This window comes from Dendropsophus ebraccatus, chromosome 1 (assembly GCF_027789765.1).
Source record: "Dendropsophus ebraccatus isolate aDenEbr1 chromosome 1, aDenEbr1.pat, whole genome shotgun sequence".
NCBI lineage: Eukaryota > Metazoa > Chordata > Amphibia > Anura > Hylidae > Dendropsophus > Dendropsophus ebraccatus.
Window position 1 is genome coordinate 97,768,527 of NC_091454.1, and position 21,429 is coordinate 97,789,955.

Sequence of the window (21,429 nt, forward strand, 5' to 3'; positions counted from 1 at the left end):
GGATTGGATGATATATATATATATATATATATATATATATATATATATATATATATATACATACACACTACCGTTCAAAAGTTTGGGGTCACCCAAACAATTTTGTGTTTTCCATGAAGTCACACTTCAATTCACCACCATACGTTGTAAAATGAATAGAAAATAGAGTCAAGACATTGACAAGGTTAGAAACAATGATTTGTATTTGAAATAACATTGTTTTTACATCAAATTTTGCTTTCGTCAAAGAATCCACCTTTTGCAGCAATTACAGCATTGCACACCTTTGGCATTCTAGCTATTAATCTGTTGAGGTAAGCTGGAGAAATTGCAGGCCACGCTTCTAAAAGCAGCTCCCACAAGTTGGATTGGTTGGATGGTTTGTTCTGCGTCTCACAAACGTTCTTCTTTGTGATCCAAACACCTCAAACTTGGATTCATCCATCCACAACACTTTTTTCCAGTCTTCCTCTGTCCAATGTCTGTGTTCTTTTGCCCATCTTAATCTTTTTCTTTTATTGGCCAGTCTCAGATATGGCTTTTTCTTTGCCACTCTACCCTGAAGGCCAAAATCCCTCAGCCGCCTCTTCACTGTAGATGTTGACACTGGTGTTTTGCGGGTACTATTTAATGAAGATGCCAGTTGGGGACCTGTGAGGCGTCTGTTTCTCAAACTAGAGAGTCTAATGTGCTTATCTTCTTGCTTAGTTGTGCAACGCGGCCTCCCACTTCTTTTTCTACTCTGGTTAGAGCCTGTTTGTGCTGTCCTCTGAAGGGAGTAGTACACACCGTTGTAGGAAATCTTCAATTTCTTAGCAATTTTTCACATGGAATAGCCTTCATTTCTAAGAACAAGAATAGACTGTCGAGTTTCAGATGAAAGTTCTCTTTTTCTGGCCATTTTATTTAATTGACCCCACAAATGTGATGCTCCAGAAACACAATCTGCTCAAAGGAAGGTCAGTTTTGTAGCTTCTGTAACGAGCTAGACTGTTTTCAGATGTGTGAAGATGATTGCACAAGGGTTTTCTAATCATCAATTAGCCTTCTGAGCCAATGAGCAAACACATTGTACCATTAGAACACTGGAGTGATAGTTGCTGGAAATGGGCCTCTATACACCTATGTAGATATTGCACCAAAAACCAGACATTTGCAGCTAGAATAGTCATTTACCACATTAGCAATGTAAAGAGTGTATTTGTTTAAAGTTAGGACTAGTTTAAAGTTATCTTCATTGAAAAGTACAGTACTTTTCGTTCAAAAATAAGGACATTTCAATGTGGCCCCAAACTTTTGAACTGTAGTGTATATATGTATTGCACCTATACAGAAAGAAAAGACTTACTACCCTGTGTTGCGTTCAAGGGATGACAGTAAAATTGTTTTCCTGTTCAAATTCAGACTCTGTGATTTACTTCACATCTACACCTATGTTTAAGGGTACAAACACACACGGCATATACGCTGCGTATTTACTGCTGCGATACGCAGCAGATTAGATCTAAATAACTGAACACAGCATCAAATCTGCACCACCAAATCTGCTGCGTATCTGCTGTGTGTGTTTGTACCCTTAAAAGTACGGATAAAAAGAGAAAGGAGCTGCTGCACCTCACACCTATGGCTGACACTAATGCCTCTCGCCTACATTTAAAAACCAACACCAGGATGTTGGTATATAATTTGATCAAACCATATTGCTCCATGTACCATGTGCAGGTCCCCTGGTTCACATGAGTCCCTACACTAACTCCACACTGTGTCGGTCAGCGACCGCTAACCCCGCAGAGCGAGTGCAAGCAGGGAAGGGAGGCCAATGCAGGAGCAATGGTAAGTAGTTAGACCTTGTTCACACTTGTGTTGCTTGGGGGCAGCTTTCTCCACCGGCTGGGTTTAGGGGCGGCCCTTGGGGTTTGGTCCTGTGACAGTAGGGTTGCAGGGCCATTCCATGGCCTCCCTTCCCTGCTTGCGTTTGCTTTTGGGGGGTTGGCGGTCGCTGACCTACACAGTGTTGAGTTATTGTAGGTGAGTCATGTGAACCAGGGGACCTGCACGTGGTACATGTGGCAATATGGTTTGATCAAATTAAATACCAACATCCTGGCATTGGTTTTTAAATGTAGCCAAGAGGCATTAGTGTCAGCCATAGGTGTGAGGTGCAGCAGCTCTTTTCTCTCTCCATGTCATATATTAAAGTGTTTTTTTGGTGTATCCAGGGGTGGGCGCATACCACTCTGGCCACTGTGACAAGTGCCTCAGGAGCACCACCATTTAGTCCAGCTATACACCACCTAGCAACCCCTGGTCACCACATGTGCTTTTTGTGTCGTCACAAACAGGATTATGCAGTGTCCCAGAGTAGGTGTGGCCTCTGCTGTGTTTCTTTGACCACCTATAGTCAGGAATCGTTATATAGGACACTCTGGGTAAATGGCATCTGCACTCTGCCTGTATCTTCTATTAATACTAATGATTTCTAATTCTGCCTGCACTACTTATTTTATGCCACTACATGTGACTATATTGCATGTATTGTATGCACAGCTGAAGGAAAGGGTTAACCCACCAACTGTCACTTTTGTGTGGGAAGATATTCCCCTAACCAATCAATGAGCTGAGTACCTCAAGTGATTTGGCCAATCACTGTCCAGTATCAAAGCCTTCCTGTTGTTCTCTGTCCAATCAGGGAAGCTATGAGGTTATTAAGTGATCAGACCACATATATCAAACTAAACAAAGACCCTACATTTGAATATAAAAATAAGTTAACCTCTTTGTTAAGACGGGGGGTGGAACATGGTTTTATGAAAAAGAAATTTGCGGACAAATTGCTGGTGGAATTTCCGAGTAAGCCATATTGGTACTGGATCCCCAAAATCCACAAATCGGTCGAACGCCCTCCGGGGCGCCCGATCGTGGCAGGTAGGGGGTCGGTTACCGAACCAGTATCTAAGTATTTAGATTGGGTTCTCCGCCCACTTCTGAAAAATGTTCCATCATACCTAAGTGATACGAGAGAATTGTTGGTCATTATGGAGGATTTTCAGTGGTCGGAGGATTACAAACTAGCGAGTATCGACGTCGAGAGCCTGTGCACCCGCTTCCCTCAGGAGGCGGGTGTGCAGGCTATTAGAAGTCGATTGCTCAATGTGAGGAAAACCTAGTGGAATTTCTGGGAGAATTGTTGCAATTTGTACTTGGGCACAATGCGTTCCAGTTCGCTGGCCAGTGATATGGCCAGCGGGCTGGAACTGCGATGGGCACGCCGATGACACCAACTTTCGCCACATGGTTTTCAATATCCGGAATATTTTCGTGTCCAAAATTGCGTTATATTTAAGGTACATTGATGATGTGTTAATAGTATGGTCAGGGTCAGAAGAAGAATTCAATCAGTTCATAACATACATGAATAACAATCCATTCAACATGTCCTTCACATCACAGTTTGGCGGAGATCGTTTAGATTTCCTAGATGTCCACTTACAGATTGAAAAGGGCGAAGTAGTTACAAGCGGCTACAGAAAAGCTACTGCCACTAATATGCTGCTTAATTACAGGAGCTATCATCCCCACCATGTGAAGCAGGCTGTCCCGTATGGACAGTTTATACGACTGAGACGTATTAACAGTACATTCCAATTGTTCGAAGAACAGGCCAATGAATTAAGCAACTGCAACTGAGACTGTTGGATAGGGGATATCCGAAAGAAGTAATAGAAAAGGCAAGAGAGAGCGAGTAAGCTGGAGCGATCACAACTACTGGTCAAAAAGAATCATAGGAAGAAGAAACAGGATAGGTTTGTATTCACATTCAGCCATGGCCCAATGGATCACATGATTCGCTCTGTGATCCTTAAACATTGGAACATGCTTGAAGGTGAGGAAGCATTTAGGGATATTAGCAAACAGAGACCATTGCTGGCATTTAAAAGATGTAAAAACATACATGACATGCTAGATAGGGGACGTTATTGCCCACAACAGGAGAAGAGAAATACTTGGTTAGACAAAAGTAAAATATCTGGTAATTATAAATGTGGCCATTGTAGCTATTGTAAACATCTAAAAGAAACAAAGTCTATTCGGTTAGGCAGTCTAACTTGGGAAATACATGATTTAATTACATGTCGTACAAACTATGTGGTATACGCTCTGATGTGTAGTTGCGGTTTTCACTATATAGGGAAAACCATTCGTCCCTTGCATGTAAGGTTTGCGGAACACATACGCTCCATACGGACAGGCAAAGGATGCCCCAAAGTAATATCACATATACGTACTGTACATAATGGAGATGTATCTAACCTACATTTTATGGGATTGTTACAGAAAGGAAACAGAACTAATTATGAAAACAGATGCCCTTGGACCATTAGGACTGAATGATAGATCCGACTTACATGGATATTACTAAACAAGTGTCATTCTGTATCAGTGCTGCATAAAATGATCATGTTCTTATACATTGGCATAATTATGTTTTTAATAGATTTTTGAATAATTAAGTCTTGAAAAGGAGTATGGGAACGTGGTGACGTAGGGCTGAGAGGAAGCGTGTAGTGACGCACGCGAAACAGGCTGTCGCCCGTCCACATGTCTGTGTCTGTACCTGCAGTTATGTAAAATAAAATTTAATCTGCTTTTAAGAAGACGAGAAGGGTGAGTGCCTCATCTTTACTTACTTATTGAAGTGCCAATCAGGGAAGAGTTCATTCCTTGAGGGAGATCGAGTTCTGAGAGGATTTCTGTGAGGGAGCTGCTGCTATGGCTCCCCTGCTCAAGACCGCAAAACAAGAAGTGTATTATTTCTTTCAAAGCAACCTGATCTTAGCCATGTTTGGCAAGAGGCATACTGAGGAGGCTGAGGTGAAAAGGACTGAAGGGACCACCTCTACTTACGCTGGGCGGCTGCTATTTTCTCTCTCCTGACAACCAATGCTAGGTAAGCAGATAAAGCAAAGACTCCACTGCAATTCGCTAGATTTCCTTAGGGGTCCCCCGATGGCAAGCTTCACCCACAACCTAGGACCTACTTTCCTGCCCTATGTCACTAGGTGCCCATAGACAGCAAACAGATGGAAGATTTATACCCATGGGCGTAGGTACTCTCTCTCAAAGCCCACAGCTGAGCACCTTAGGGTCTAAGTAGAGGCCCCCAACAATCCTATAGTAACCCTCAGTGCACTCCTCTCCTAAAGCCAAGCTACAGTATTCAAAGACTTTCCAATTAAATAAAGCATTAACCCCTTTAGGGCCGGACTAATTTTTTTTTTTTTTTTTGCACTTTTGTTATTTCCTCCTTGTTCAATTAAAAGATGCCAAAATAATCTAGTCCTAAACGCACCAAAGAATACACATTAAACCGAAAAAGAAAGGATCAACAAGGGATCACAAAGAATGCAGGACAATCACAAATGAATATAATTATAATCTTTATTTGAATACTCCTTATTTAATAAAATACATTAAAATAAAGAAAGTGAAACAAAACCAAACAGTACAGAAATCAGTGAGGGGACATGTAAACATACTTTATGAAATCATATATTGCACATACATGAAGACCGATAATGAATTCAGTAACTGTGGTAATACAGGCAACCTCCACTAAATGGCACATGAACGATAATGTAAATAGCAGCAAAGGATAAGTATAAACAGGCCAAAGACCAAAACCAATACATATATAATAATGATAAAAACCAAGGAGGATGCGTGCATTACAACAAGTCCCACTCACCTACTCACCCTACGCACGTTTCACGTGGCTCGCTTTGTCAAGGGATATGATCAGTTCGGTTTGATGTGTATTTCCTCCTTGTGTCTAAGGCCATAGCGCTTATATTTTTTCACCTAGAAACCTACATGAGCCCTTATTTTTTGGGCCACTAATTGTACTTTGCAATGTCAGGCTTAATTTTTGCATAAAGTACGCTGACAAACCAGAAAATAATTAAATGTGTAATGAAATTTTTTTTTTTTAAAAAAAAGCATTTTTTTTAAATTTGGGGAGTATTTGTAATGACGCCGTTTGCCCTAGGTAAAACTGACTAATTATGCATGTTCCTCAAGTTGTTGCGATTACAACGATATGCAACTTGCATAACTTTTCTTTTATTTGATGGCTTTTAAAAAAATAAAACTTTTTTTTATTTTTATTAATGTTCCTATTACCAGACTTATAGCGCTTTTATCCTTTGGTCTATGGGGGTGGTTGAGGTGTCGTTTTTTTGTGCCATGATCTCTTCTTTCTATCGGTACCTTGATTGCGCATATGCGACTTTTTGATTGCTTTGTATTACAATTTTTCTGGATTTGATGCAACCAAAAATGCACAATTTTGCACTTTGGAATTTTTTGCGCTTACGCCATTTACCGAGTGAGATTGGGAATGTGATAATTTAATAGTTCAGGTGATTATGCCCTCGGCGATACCAAATATGTTCGTTTATTAATTAATTAATTTTTATTTATAAAATGGGGAAAGGGGGTTGATTCAAACTTTTATTAGGGAAGGGGATTATTTATTAATAAAAAAAATAATCCCCCTTCTAGTATGGCTGCTCTGATCTCTCATAGAGATCTATGCAGTATAGATTGGTGTATCCAGGGGTGGGCGCATACCACTCTGGCCACTGTGACAAGTGCCTCAGGAGCACCACCATTTAGTCCAGCTATACACCACCTAGCAACCCCTGGTCACCACATGTGCTTTTTGTGTTGTCACAAACAGGATTATGCAGTGTCCCAGAGTAGGTGTGGCCTCTGCTGTGTTTCTTTGACCACCTATAGTCAGGAATCGTTATATAGGACACTCTGGGTAAATGGCATCTGCACTCTGCCTGTATCTTCTATTAATACTAATGATTTCTAATTCTGCCTGCACTACTTATTTTATGCCACTACATGTGACTATATTGCATGTATTGTATGCACAGCTGAAGGAAAGGGTTAACCCACCAACTGTCACTTTTGTGTGGGAAGATATTCCCCTAACCAATCAATGAGCTGAGTACCTCAAGTGATTTGGCCAATCACTGTCCAGTATCAAAGCCTTCCTGTTGTTCTCTGTCCAATCAGGGAAGCTATGAGGTTATTAAGTGATCAGACCACATATATCAAACTAAACAAAGACCCTACATTTGAATATAAAAATAAGTTAACCTCTTTGTTAAGACGGGGGGTGGAACATGGTTTTATGAAAAAGAAATTTGCGGACAAATTGCTGGTGGAATTTCCGAGTAAGCCATATTGGTACTGGATCCCCAAAATCCACAAATCGGTCGAACGCCCTCCGGGGCGCCCGATCGTGGCAGGTAGGGGGTCGGTTACCGAACCAGTATCTAAGTATTTAGATTGGGTTCTCCGCCCACTTCTGAAAAATGTTCCATCATACCTAAGTGATACGAGAGAATTGTTGGTCATTATGGAGGATTTTCAGTGGTCGGAGGATTACAAACTAGCGAGTATCGACGTCGAGAGCCTGTGCACCCGCTTCCCTCAGGAGGCGGGTGTGCAGGCTATTAGAAGTCGATTGCTCAATGTGAGGAAAACCTAGTGGAATTTCTGGGAGAATTGTTGCAATTTGTACTTGGGCACAATGCGTTCCAGTTCGCTGGCCAGTGATATGGCCAGCGGGCTGGAACTGCGATGGGCACGCCGATGACACCAACTTTCGCCACATGGTTTTCAATATCCGGAATATTTTCGTGTCCAAAATTGCGTTATATTTAAGGTACATTGATGATGTGTTAATAGTATGGTCAGGGTCAGAAGAAGAATTCAATCAGTTCATAACATACATGAATAACAATCCATTCAACATGTCCTTCACATCACAGTTTGGCGGAGATCGTTTAGATTTCCTAGATGTCCACTTACAGATTGAAAAGGGCGAAGTAGTTACAAGCGGCTACAGAAAAGCTACTGCCACTAATATGCTGCTTAATTACAGGAGCTATCATCCCCACCATGTGAAGCAGGCTGTCCCGTATGGACAGTTTATACGACTGAGACGTATTAACAGTACATTCCAATTGTTCGAAGAACAGGCCAATGAATTAAGCAACTGCAACTGAGACTGTTGGATAGGGGATATCCGAAAGAAGTAATAGAAAAGGCAAGAGAGAGCGAGTAAGCTGGAGCGATCACAACTACTGGTCAAAAAGAATCATAGGAAGAAGAAACAGGATAGGTTTGTATTCACATTCAGCCATGGCCCAATGGATCACATGATTCGCTCTGTGATCCTTAAACATTGGAACATGCTTGAAGGTGAGGAAGCATTTAGGGATATTAGCAAACAGAGACCATTGCTGGCATTTAAAAGATGTAAAAACATACATGACATGCTAGATAGGGGACGTTATTGCCCACAACAGGAGAAGAGAAATACTTGGTTAGACAAAAGTAAAATATCTGGTAATTATAAATGTGGCCATTGTAGCTATTGTAAACATCTAAAAGAAACAAAGTCTATTCGGTTAGGCAGTCTAACTTGGGAAATACATGATTTAATTACATGTCGTACAAACTATGTGGTATACGCTCTGATGTGTAGTTGCGGTTTTCACTATATAGGGAAAACCATTCGTCCCTTGCATGTAAGGTTTGCGGAACACATACGCTCCATACGGACAGGCAAAGGATGCCCCAAAGTAATATCACATATACGTACTGTACATAATGGAGATGTATCTAACCTACATTTTATGGGATTGTTACAGAAAGGAAACAGAACTAATTATGAAAACAGATGCCCTTGGACCATTAGGACTGAATGATAGATCCGACTTACATGGATATTACTAAACAAGTGTCATTCTGTATCAGTGCTGCATAAAATGATCATGTTCTTATACATTGGCATAATTATGTTTTTAATAGATTTTTGAATAATTAAGTCTTGAAAAGGAGTATGGGAACGTGGTGACGTAGGGCTGAGAGGAAGCGTGTAGTGACGCACGCGAAACAGGCTGTCGCCCGTCCACATGTCTGTGTCTGTACCTGCAGTTATGTAAAATAAAATTTAATCTGCTTTTAAGAAGACGAGAAGGGTGAGTGCCTCATCTTTACTTACTTATTGAAGTGCCAATCAGGGAAGAGTTCATTCCTTGAGGGAGATCGAGTTCTGAGAGGATTTCTGTGAGGGAGCTGCTGCTATGGCTCCCCTGCTCAAGACCGCAAAACAAGAAGTGTATTATTTCTTTCAAAGCAACCTGATCTTAGCCATGTTTGGCAAGAGGCATACTGAGGAGGCTGAGGTGAAAAGGACTGAAGGGACCACCTCTACTTACGCTGGGCGGCTGCTATTTTCTCTCTCCTGACAACCAATGCTAGGTAAGCAGATAAAGCAAAGACTCCACTGCAATTCGCTAGATTTCCTTAGGGGTCCCCCGATGGCAAGCTTCACCCACAACCTAGGACCTACTTTCCTGCCCTATGTCACTAGGTGCCCATAGACAGCAAACAGATGGAAGATTTATACCCATGGGCGTAGGTACTCTCTCTCAAAGCCCACAGCTGAGCACCTTAGGGTCTAAGTAGAGGCCCCCAACAATCCTATAGTAACCCTCAGTGCACTCCTCTCCTAAAGCCAAGCTACAGTATTCAAAGACTTTCCAATTAAATAAAGCATTAACCCCTTTAGGGCCGGACTAATTTTTTTTTTTTTTTTTGCACTTTTGTTATTTCCTCCTTGTTCAATTAAAAGATGCCAAAATAATCTAGTCCTAAACGCACCAAAGAATACACATTAAACCGAAAAAGAAAGGATCAACAAGGGATCACAAAGAATGCAGGACAATCACAAATGAATATAATTATAATCTTTATTTGAATACTCCTTATTTAATAAAATACATTAAAATAAAGAAAGTGAAACAAAACCAAACAGTACAGAAATCAGTGAGGGGACATGTAAACATACTTTATGAAATCATATATTGCACATACATGAAGACCGATAATGAATTCAGTAACTGTGGTAATACAGGCAACCTCCACTAAATGGCACATGAACGATAATGTAAATAGCAGCAAAGGATAAGTATAAACAGGCCAAAGACCAAAACCAATACATATATAATAATGATAAAAACCAAGGAGGATGCGTGCATTACAACAAGTCCCACTCACCTACTCACCCTACGCACGTTTCACGTGGCTCGCTTTGTCAAGGGATATGATCAGTTCGGTTTGATGTGTATTTCCTCCTTGTGTCTAAGGCCATAGCGCTTATATTTTTTCACCTAGAAACCTACATGAGCCCTTATTTTTTGGGCCACTAATTGTACTTTGCAATGTCAGGCTTAATTTTTGCATAAAGTACGCTGACAAACCAGAAAATAATTAAATGTGTAATGAAATTTTTTTTTTTAAAAAAAAAGCATTTTTTTTAAATTTGGGGAGTATTTGTAATGACGCCGTTTGCCCTAGGTAAAACTGACTAATTATGCATGTTCCTCAAGTTGTTGCGATTACAACGATATGCAACTTGCATAACTTTTCTTTTATTTGATGGCTTTTAAAAAAATAAAACTTTTTTTTATTTTTATTAATGTTCCTATTACCAGACTTATAGCGCTTTTATCCTTTGGTCTATGGGGGTGGTTGAGGTGTCGTTTTTTTGTGCCATGATCTCTTCTTTCTATCGGTACCTTGATTGCGCATATGCGACTTTTTGATTGCTTTGTATTACAATTTTTCTGGATTTGATGCAACCAAAAATGCACAATTTTGCACTTTGGAATTTTTTGCGCTTACGCCATTTACCGAGTGAGATTGGGAATGTGATAATTTAATAGTTCAGGTGATTATGCCCTCGGCGATACCAAATATGTTCGTTTATTAATTAATTAATTTTTATTTATAAAATGGGGAAAGGGGGTTGATTCAAACTTTTATTAGGGAAGGGGATTATTTATTAATAAAAAAAATAATCCCCCTTCTAGTATGGCTGCTCTGATCTCTCATAGAGATCTATGCAGTATAGATTCCTCCCCCCCCCACCCCCACCCCCCCCCCACTAGACACCAGGGAAGTGGCAAAGAAGCATTTTAAATGCAGCTGTCAGCTTTGACAGCTGCATTTAAAAGGCTAATTAGCGGCCATGGTGATCGGACCGTGCCCGCTTATTGCCATTGTCCCGGGTTGCAGGTAGTACCAGGGATCACGGTGGTTCAGACTGGGATCGCCGCGCGGCCTCCCTCTGAACTGCCCCACCCGCAGAAAGACGTACAGTTACGCCCTCATGCGGGAAGGGGTTAAAGTATTATTCCTCCAGCAAGAAGCTGTGTCCAAATCTAAAGATACTCAGCTGAAGGATTGGATTTTATGTATTACACCTATATTATAAGAAAAGGCTTACTACCCTGTATTGCATTCAAGGGATTACAGTAAAATTTTTTCCTGTTCAAATTCAAACAGACTCTGTGATTTACTTCATACCTGCACCCACATTAATGAAGTGTGTTGTTGGTGTTTCCAGGGTTGGTCACATACCACTCCTGGCCACCGTGACAAATGCCTCAGGAGCACCACTATCAAGCCCCGCTATATACCACCTAGCATTCCCTGGTCACCACAATAAGATCAATGACCTCATGAGAATGGAGAATTTAACCTCCTTCCTGCAAGACACCAACACATGTTTCTTTCAGACTTGGCATGCGTGGTCAGAGTTCCAAGGGACAGAGGAATATAGTGGCTTCCTCAGGTCAACCCCTCCTCAGTCAGATTCTGGAAACTGTGGCTAAGGACAACATGATCTTTTGTTCTGATGTAGCGTCTCCTCCTCTCCCCCACCCTTTTTATTTGTTTGTTTTGTTTTTCCTCTGTTTTCTCCTTCCGTCTTTGCCCTTTGCTGCTCTCTTCTCTTCCCTCTCTCCTCCGAACCTGTTCAAATCTTCATGATACTGTAATGACACAACCTTGCTGCTGTGTCAGTACAGTGACACAGATTTAAATGGATTCGGAGCTCCTGGTATCATCATAATGATGCCGGGAGCTCCATGATTCCGGTAATGTGCAGTGTTAGCTTTTATGGAGAGCATGACTAATAGTTGTCCCACCTGACTTGTGGATTGCTGCAGCTACTTCACAGTGATTGTGGAACTCTTGGCTGCTTCTCTAGTTAGTGCTCTCCTTGCCTGGGCTGTCAGTTTAGTTGGGCGGCCATGTCTTGGTAGGTTATCAGTTGTGCCATTTTCTTTCCATTTTTGAATAATTGGTTGAACAGTGCTCTGTGCTCATGTTCAAAAGCATGGGATATTTTTTTTTTTTACAACTTAACCCTGCTTTACACTTCTCCACAACTTTATCCCTGGCCAGTCTTGTGTGTTCCTTGGTTTTCATGATGTTGTTTGATCACCAATGTTCTCTAACTTACCTCTGAGATCTTCACAAAACACCTGCAGTTATACTGAGAAGACATTATACACAGGTGGACTCCATTTACTAATCTTTTCACTTCTAAAGGTGATTGGTAACACTGGATTTTATTTAAGGGAACCTCTTAAAAAACATGTATCATTTTCTTTACACTTCACAATTACTTTCTACTTTGTGTTGTTCTATCACATATAATCCACATAAAATACATTACACATTGAACTCTGGGCATAATGTAAAAATTTACGGAGGGCCAGATGGTGGCAGTAACAAAACAATCAAGGGATACTTACCTGTTCCCACTCCCCCCAGCCACAGCTCCACCTCACACTGTCAGTCTCTGGACCTCACCAACAAAAAAAAATGATGTTAGTTGGGGGGGGGGCAGAAATATTCTAAGAAAATATACATACCATTTTGTATTTGCAATATGTGTCAGAGCTGTAAATATCTTTTAACACTTTTTTTGCGATGAGCAAGTCTAACAATAACCAGTGGAGTAGAACCTGTAATGACTGTCTTAAGTGTGCTTTGTTGGTATACATGACCTCCACATGCTTCCCTCTCATGCTTGACCAATCTCATTACCATGCTCAGATTTCACTAAGCTTGAGTGACTTATCAAAGACTTTATCTGGAAAGGCTTCCTCTGTACAGACTTAAAAAGTCATTTATGAGCAATCCCATGTCTTAGTGTGCTGCTGGGACATTGTTTTTCTATGCGCTACCACATGCTATGGGCAGAGGTCACAGATTCCACCAAAGGGTCTTCCTTCCTAATAGTGATCAGTTTATGAATAACAGATGTGTAATAGGCATTGTCCACATTGTTCAGGTAATATACTGTGGCAATATATATTAAAATATGGTTCAGGGAAGAAAAAGAGTGCTGCACCTCACACCTATGGCTAATACTAGAAGCTCTCGGCTGCATAAAAAACATCAGAATTCTGTATGTTAATTGATCAAGCCACACTGCCCCATGTACCGTGTGCAGGTATCTGATACACATGGGTCCCTACACTAAGTCCACACTGTGCCAGTCAGCGACCACCACCCCCGCAGGCGTGCACAGTCAGGGAAGGGAGGCCATGGAACGGCCCTGCAACCCCCATGCCACAGGACCAGACCCATAAATGCCACATCAAAACCCAGCCAGCACCACCGGCGGAGGAAGCTGCCCCCAAACAGCACAAGTCTGGATAAGGTATTGCACTCACCATAGCTATCAAAGACAGAATGGGACAGACAGGAGGGATTAAAACCATAAGCACTCAGGTGTCTCCTGCTAATTGCGGTCATGTGGGTCTCACCAGGAGGAGTGCAAAACACGGAGAAAAGAGAGAAAGCAAAATGTGGTTCAGGGAAGAAAAAGAGTGCTGCACCTCACACCTATGGCTGATACTAGTACCTCTCGGCTGCATAAAAAACATCAGAATTCTGTATGTGAATTGATCAAGCCACACTGCCCCATGTACCTCGTGCAGGTATCTGATACACATGGGTCCCTACACTAAGTCCACACTGTGCCAGTCAGCGACCACAACCCCCGCAAGCGTTCACAGTCAGGGAATGGAGGCCATGGAACAGCCCTGCAACCCCCATGCCACAGGACCAGACCCAAAAATGCCACACCAAAACCCAGCCAGCACCACCGGCGGAGGAAGCTGCCCCCAAACAGCACAAGTCTGGATAAGGTATTGCACTCACCATAGCTATCAAAGACAGAATGGGACAGACAGGAGGGATTAAAACCATGAGCACTCAGGTGTCTCCTGCTAATTGCGGTCATGTGGGTCTCACCAGGAGGAGTGCAAAACACGGAGAAAAGAGAGAAAGCAAAATGCGGTTCAGGGAAGAAAAAGAGTGCTGCACCTCACACCTATGGCTGATACTAGTACCTTATCCAGACTTGTGCTGTTTGTGGGCAGCTTCCTCCGCCGGTGGTGCTTGATCAATTCACATACAGAATTCTGATGTTTTTTATGCAGCCGAGAGATACTAGTATCAGCCATAGGTGTGAGGTGCAGCACTCTTTTTCTTCCCTGAACCGTATTTTGTTTCTCTCTTTTCTCCGTGTTTTGCACTCCTCCTGGTGAGACCCACATGACCGCAATTAGCAGGAGACACCTGAGTGCTCATGGCTTTAATCCCTCCTGTCTGTCCCATTCTATCTTTGATAGCTATGGTGAGTGCAATACCTTATCCAGACTTGTGCTGTTTGGGGGCAGCTTCCTCCGCCGGTGGTGCTGGCTGGGTTTTGGTGTGGCATTGGGGGTTGCAGGGCCGTTCCATGGTCTCCCTTCCCTGACTGTGCACGTCTGCGGGGGTGGTGGTCGCTGACTGGCACAGTGTGGACTTAGTGTAGAGACCCATGTGTATCAGATACCTGCACGTGGTACATGGGGCAGTGTGGCTTGATCAATTCACATACAGAATTCTGATGTTTTTTATGCAGGCGGTCTTGGAGGTGGTTGTGCGAGGTACGAATAAGGTAGGAGCGCAGACGGAGGTCACTGGAGGATCGAAGGTTGCGTGAGGGACGGTAGCAGGATATCAGGTCAGAGATGTACGGAGGGGACAGGTTGTGGATTGCCTTGTATGTCATGGTCAACAGTTTAAAGTGAATATGTTGGGCAATGGGGAGCCAGTGGAGGGATTGGCAGAGGGGAGAGGCTGAGGTAAAGCGAGGGAAAAGGTGGATTAGTCGGGCAGCAGTGTTAAGGATAGACTGGAGGGGATCAAGGGAGTTAGCTGGAAGGCCAGAGAGGAGGATATTACAGTAGTCCAAGCGGGAGATAATGAGAGCATATACCAATAGTTTGTTGGAGACAGGGGTGAGGAAAGAGCGGATTCTGGAAATGTTTTTGAGGTGAAGGCGGCAGGAGGTGGTCAGGGCCTGAATATGTGGTTTAAAGGACAGGGCAGAGTCAAAGGTGACCCCAAGGCAGCAGACTTGGGGGACAGGGGACAGAGTGCAGCCATTGATAGTGATTGACAGATTAGAAGGAGGGGTGGAGCGAGATGGGGGAAAGATGATAAGTTCTGTTTTGTCCATGTTGAGTTTTAGAAAGCGGGAGGAGAAGAAGGAGGATATGGCCGATAGACACTCTGGAATCCTGGATAGCAAAGAGGTGACATCCGGACCAGAGAGGTAGATCTGAGTGTCATCGGCGTAGAGGTGGTAGCTGAAGCCGTGGGACTCTATGATATGTCCCAGGCCAGAGGTGTAGATGGAGAAGAGAAGAGGCCCAAGTACAGAGCCTTGGGGAGCACCAACAGTAAGGGGACGAGGAGAGGAGGTGGTGTGAGAATGGGAGACACTAAAAGTGCGGTTGGAGAGGTAAGAGGAGATCCAGGAGAGGGCTAGGCTAGTGACACCAAGGGATGAGAGGATTTGTAAGAGGAGAAAATGGTCAACTGTGTCGAAGGCAGAAGATTGGCTGAAGAGGAGCCGTTTGAAATTCCCAGCTCCCTTCTTCCGTCAATCAATGCAAGGCAGCACTGATTGGCTGAAGAGGAGCCGTTTGAAATTCCCGGCTCCCCTCTTCAGCCAATCACATAATATAAAAGTTATACATGTTACATATCGTTGTAATCAAATCAACTTGAGGAACATGCATACTAAGTTAGTTTTACCCCAGGGCGAGCGGCGTAAAAACAATAACCCTTTAAATAAAAGAAATGTGTTTTGTTTTGTTTTTTTCACCACACATTGAATTTTTTTCTGGTTTTGCAGTGTACTTTATGAAAAAATTCAGCCTGTCATTGCAAAGTACAACTAGTGGTTCAAAATAAGGGCTCATATGGGTCTCTAGGTGAAAAAATGCAAGTGCTATGGCCTTTTAAGCACAAGGAGGAAAAAACGAAAACGCAAAAATTGAAATTGGCCCGTTCCTCTAAGGGTAAATAATAAATCTAAAAAGGAAATCTCCGCCTCTTCTCCCTATGTATCAGTCTGTAATTTACTATATTCATGTTTTCTTTATTTTATTGATATTTTGTATGTTTAAATTCTGTAGGTACTCAAGAGGAAAAAAAATATTTTCAAATCAACTAATGTCAGAAAGTTAAACAGATTTGTAAATTACTTCTACTTCTCTTCTCTCAATCATTTAAGTACTTATCAGCTGCTGTATGAACTGCAAAAAGTGGTACATTCCTTCTAGTTTGAGACAGTGTTCTCTGTTGCCACCACCTCTGTCTGTGACAGGAACTATCAAGAGGCATAGAAAACCTCTCCTGCTTTGGCCAGTTTGAATAGAGGTGGCAGCAGAGAACAACATGTCAGACTTAAAAAAACACACCCCTTTAACCCCTTATCATTTGTACAGTGCTCAGGAATCAATGGTAGTTAAAAAAAAAAAAATAATAATAATAATAGTAATAATAATCCATGGGGTTCTTAAAATAACCAGGGATTCTCTGAATAAGAAGTTGCAGCAGGCAATGCTGAATGGGTATAGCTGGGTTTATCTTCTTTGTAACTATACCTAAACCTACTCACATCAAATGTGCAAGTTTTGTCAGTAGACAACTCCTGATGGACTGCAGTATCTGATAATATATTTTAAACTTGAACATAATAAAAATGACCACATTACCATGCGCTGTCAGTTTCTCTCAGGGCCAGCGTCAGCACAGGGCTTACACAGGCAAGTGCTAGGGCCCACAGCACTTCTAGGGGCCCAGAGTGGGAGACGGGGCGAGTGTTCCAATGTTCAGCCTAATCACTGTAGTGCATCACTGTAGTGCAGGGTAAAATGGTAAATATCAGAAGACATAAGATGAAGCAGAACCTGCACAGAGAGAGAGAGAAAGGGTGAAGGACCTGATCACATGACCCGAAGGTCCTCAACCTTACAGTGTGGAGAGCAGCCCAACAGAGAGGAAGAAGAAGAAAACTGAGCTGGAAGTGCTGTGTGTCAGTGTCAGTCATTCAGTGTCAGTATCAGTCAGTAAGTCAGTGTATGTGTCAGCAGTTTGTGTATGTTAGCGGTGCCTCAAATGATTGTGCATAGTGTGTGGATGATGGGTCCATAGTGGATGGATGAGGGGCCCATGAAAACCTAGAGCCGATCCTGGTTTTTCTTTATCGGTTAACACAGTGCAGCCAATAAAGATACATTTTAAAGCAGGTTCTAAACACACAATTAGACAATAATTGGGCATTTGTCCGGTCTTCAGCTGATCGCTGTCACTTTTAGGCTATGTTCACACTACGTATCTTTCCGGCCGTAGTGCGAACCGCGAATATACGCACGTAGTTTTGAGGTTGATGCGTTCGCTTGAAAGTATATGATATACGGCCGCACAATGCACACTACATATGAGCTTACGGCCGGATCGTATACGGCGCCGTGAAAAATGAACAAGACCATTGTTTGAGAACGGAAATGTTCCAACTCACGGCCGTGGATTTCCATGCGGTCCCATACGGAGTACTTATTTCAGCCAAATTGAACGCGATTTTTAGATCCAAAAGGTTCTGTGTGTTTTATTGGGCTGGACGAAGATTTCCAAGTAAATGACCTGTTTCAGATCGCTTCGAAACAAGCTAGGGAAGCATAACTCTACTACGGGCGTATGTTCGCAGTTCGCCCGCATGTTCGCAATCCGGCCGCATGTCTATTTTTCCCACGGCCATACTTTCAGACGCACATGTATGGCTGCGTACGAACTGCGGCCAGACTCATATGTAGTGTGAACATAGCCTTAAGGTGCGTTTACACAGAGATTTATCTCACAGATTTTTGAAGGAAAAACTGAGATTTCTCCTCTTTTCAGATCCATTCCTGGCTTTGGCTTCCAAAATCTGTCAGATAAATCTGTCTGTGTAAACGAACCATTACACAGGCAGATTATTAGCAACAGGAGCATTCCTAGCAATAGGCTTCAAGCTGTATCCATGTTTTCCTGGACTCCCTAGGGCTGCATCTAACAAATGCAGAGTATTCGAAAAACTTGAGTGTGTTCAATGTTCGCTTTATTTATTTATTTAGCTTATTAGCAAGAATGGCGAATATAAGATTTCAAGTTCTGTTTTTTATTTTTCTTAAAAATAGATAAATATATATATATATATATATATATATATATATATACACTTTTTCATATTTCATAAGTTTGCAAAACAAGAGGCGGGAGTTTTTCTTTATATATATTACTGTGTTGCCATTTTGTGTTTTCTTTATATATATTACTGTGTTGCCGGCTTACCACAAAGCCGGTGTCTGTACAGTAGGAAACAATAGTTGCTGCAGAATATGGGTATATTTGCTCTGAGCTGATCTGCAGCGGTTAATCAATCAGAGTTTTGAGGGCAGAAAATCTGCAGTATTTTACCGTGTCATGCAGATTTAAAATTTGCAGCATGTCAGTGTGTCATAGAAATATTACAGATATTAGGCTATTTAACCCTGAGGCTACATTCACACATTCATAGGAATCCACAATTACAGACAAACTACAAACCCATTCATCCGAGTTATGGGCCGTGCCAAAAAAAAAAAAAAAAAAAGATCCTAGTATGGAGCACAATTTCGGCAGGGTCACCATTCTCTAATGAATGGGTCTGTGCCTTGCAGACAACTACAGATGCACCACCAGAGTGCAGTCCGCATTTTGAGGCTATGTTCACACTGTGTATGAATCCGTCCGTAGTGCGAACCGCGAATATACGCACGTAGTTTTGAGGTTGATGCGTTCGCTTGAAAGTATACTATATACGCCCGCACAGTGCACACTACGTATGAGCTTACGGCCGGATCGTATACGGCGCCATGAAAAATAAACAAGACCATTGTTTGAGGACGGAAATGTTGAAACTCACGGCCGTGGATTTCCATGCGGTACCGTACAAAGTACTTATTTCAGCCAAATTGAACTTGATTTTTCGATCTAAAAGGTTCTGTGTGGTTTACGGGGCTGGGCGAAGATTTCCAAGTAAATAACCTGCCTCAGATCGCTTCGAAACAAGCTAGGGAAGCATAACTGTACTACGGGCGTATGTTCGCGGTTCGTACGCATCCGGCCACATGTCGATTTTTCGCACGCCCGTAGTTTCAGCCGCACATGTACAGCAGCGTAAGACCTGCGCAAGGATTCGTACGCAGTGTGAACATAGCCTAAGGCTGCGTTCACACAACGTATATTTCAGTCAGTATATGTATATTTCAGTCAGTATATTTCAGTCAGTATTGCAACCAAAACCAGGAGTGGATTAAAAACACAGAAAGGATCTGTTCACACAATGTTGAAATTGAGTGGATGGCCGCCATTTAATGGCAAATATTTGCTGTTATTTTAGAACAACGGCTGTTATAGTGAAATAATGGCAGTTATTTACTGTTATATGGCGGCCATCCACTCAATTTCAACACAGTGTGAACGGATCCTTTGTGTTTTTAATCCACTCCTGGTTTTGGTTGCAATACTGACTGAAATATACATATACTGACTGAAATATACGTTAAGCCTTAGGCTTTGTTCACACTACGTATATGTCGCGGCCGGACATATACATGGTAAACTCCGGCCGGGAATTTACGCAAGTTGCGGCCGGCTACGTACGGACCGCGAACTTACGCCCGTAGTCTTTTACTTGGAAATCTTCGCCTAGCCCCGGACACCCCACAGAACCTTTTGGATCGGCACAAAAAGTTTGCAAAATGAAGAAATCGCCACTACGTACGGGACCACATGTTACGCTACGGGCGTAAGTTACGGCATTTTCGTCCTCAAACAATGGTCTGGTTCATTTTTTACTCTCAAAAGAAAAAAAGCATATGCACAAAAATGGTAGCACATCACAAAAATCTTTATTATAACACTAACATAGATAATGGTAGCAGTTTTCAATGGTTCATTTTTTACGGCGCCGTGTACGATCTGGGCGTAAGTTCGTACGCAGTGTGAACTGTGCAGCCGTACATCGTATACTTTCCATTGTACGCAAACTACGTAAGTCTCCGGCCGCTTATTCACGGAACGCGCTACGTCCGGAGACTTACGTAGTGTGAACATAGCCTAAGGGTAAGTTAGCATTTCTTAGGAAATTTCATGACACATACTACTGGCTCTCTGCCATGGATTTTCACTTTCTCTAGGGTTGCTGTTACTGCACATGCTCATCAAAGGCCAGCCTGCTTATGCATTATTTAATATGCATAGGTAGGTTTGGTGGTGAGTAGGCCTAATGGGGCACTGGGGGGCCTAGCAACGTTCCCGGAACGTCTTGATGTGCAGGGGTTCTATGAAGCCAGCTTAGGAGCTGAGTTCCCTTCATAGAGTGAGAGAACCGGCTGCTATCAGCAGCCAGGTCCTCACCATTAATGTTGGGCCGCCACGATCATGCAGCCATTTGCTATTAACCCCTTCAGTGCTCTGCTCCTGTCAGTACGCTCCTATCATATATCCAGTTGTGCTTCCACAATGTAGAGAAATGCTTTTATTTTCTGTAACAAGGAGTCAAAGAGGCGTTTCCAAGCTATTGAATAGCTATGAGCTGTTACACCTCGTAACTACCCCTCCCTGCTTCATTGACATCTGGAAGCAGAGTCCAAAACAGGGTAAGGTATGGGAGGTAGGAGTAAGGTGGTGTTACTGCCTGGTGCACTTCAGAAACTCAGGAAAGCCTCTTTGACTGTTCTTACTATTAAATACAGCTAACTAGCAGTGTCAGCACATTGCAGCTGACAGATTTCTTTTAATGAGTGATTGTTTCCGCTGTTAACAGGTGTGATATTTTAGCCTCTAGACATTCCTGTATATAAGTCATGTTCTTGCTTCATAGCTGTATACTAACAGTCTGATATAAAGCAGTCATTAGTTTGTACTTGAGTTTTATATAATCCTAAATCTTAAAACTGGCTGGCCTCCTTATAGTAAAATTGTTCAGTATACAGTATTAGTAACTGTACTCACAGCACTTACTGACAGCAGCTCCCTGTGTACCTCATAGGGCTAAAATCTGACTCCCCTCCTTCAGGCTGTGCTGCCCTGCTCTGTGGTGAGTCTGTCTACAAGATGGCT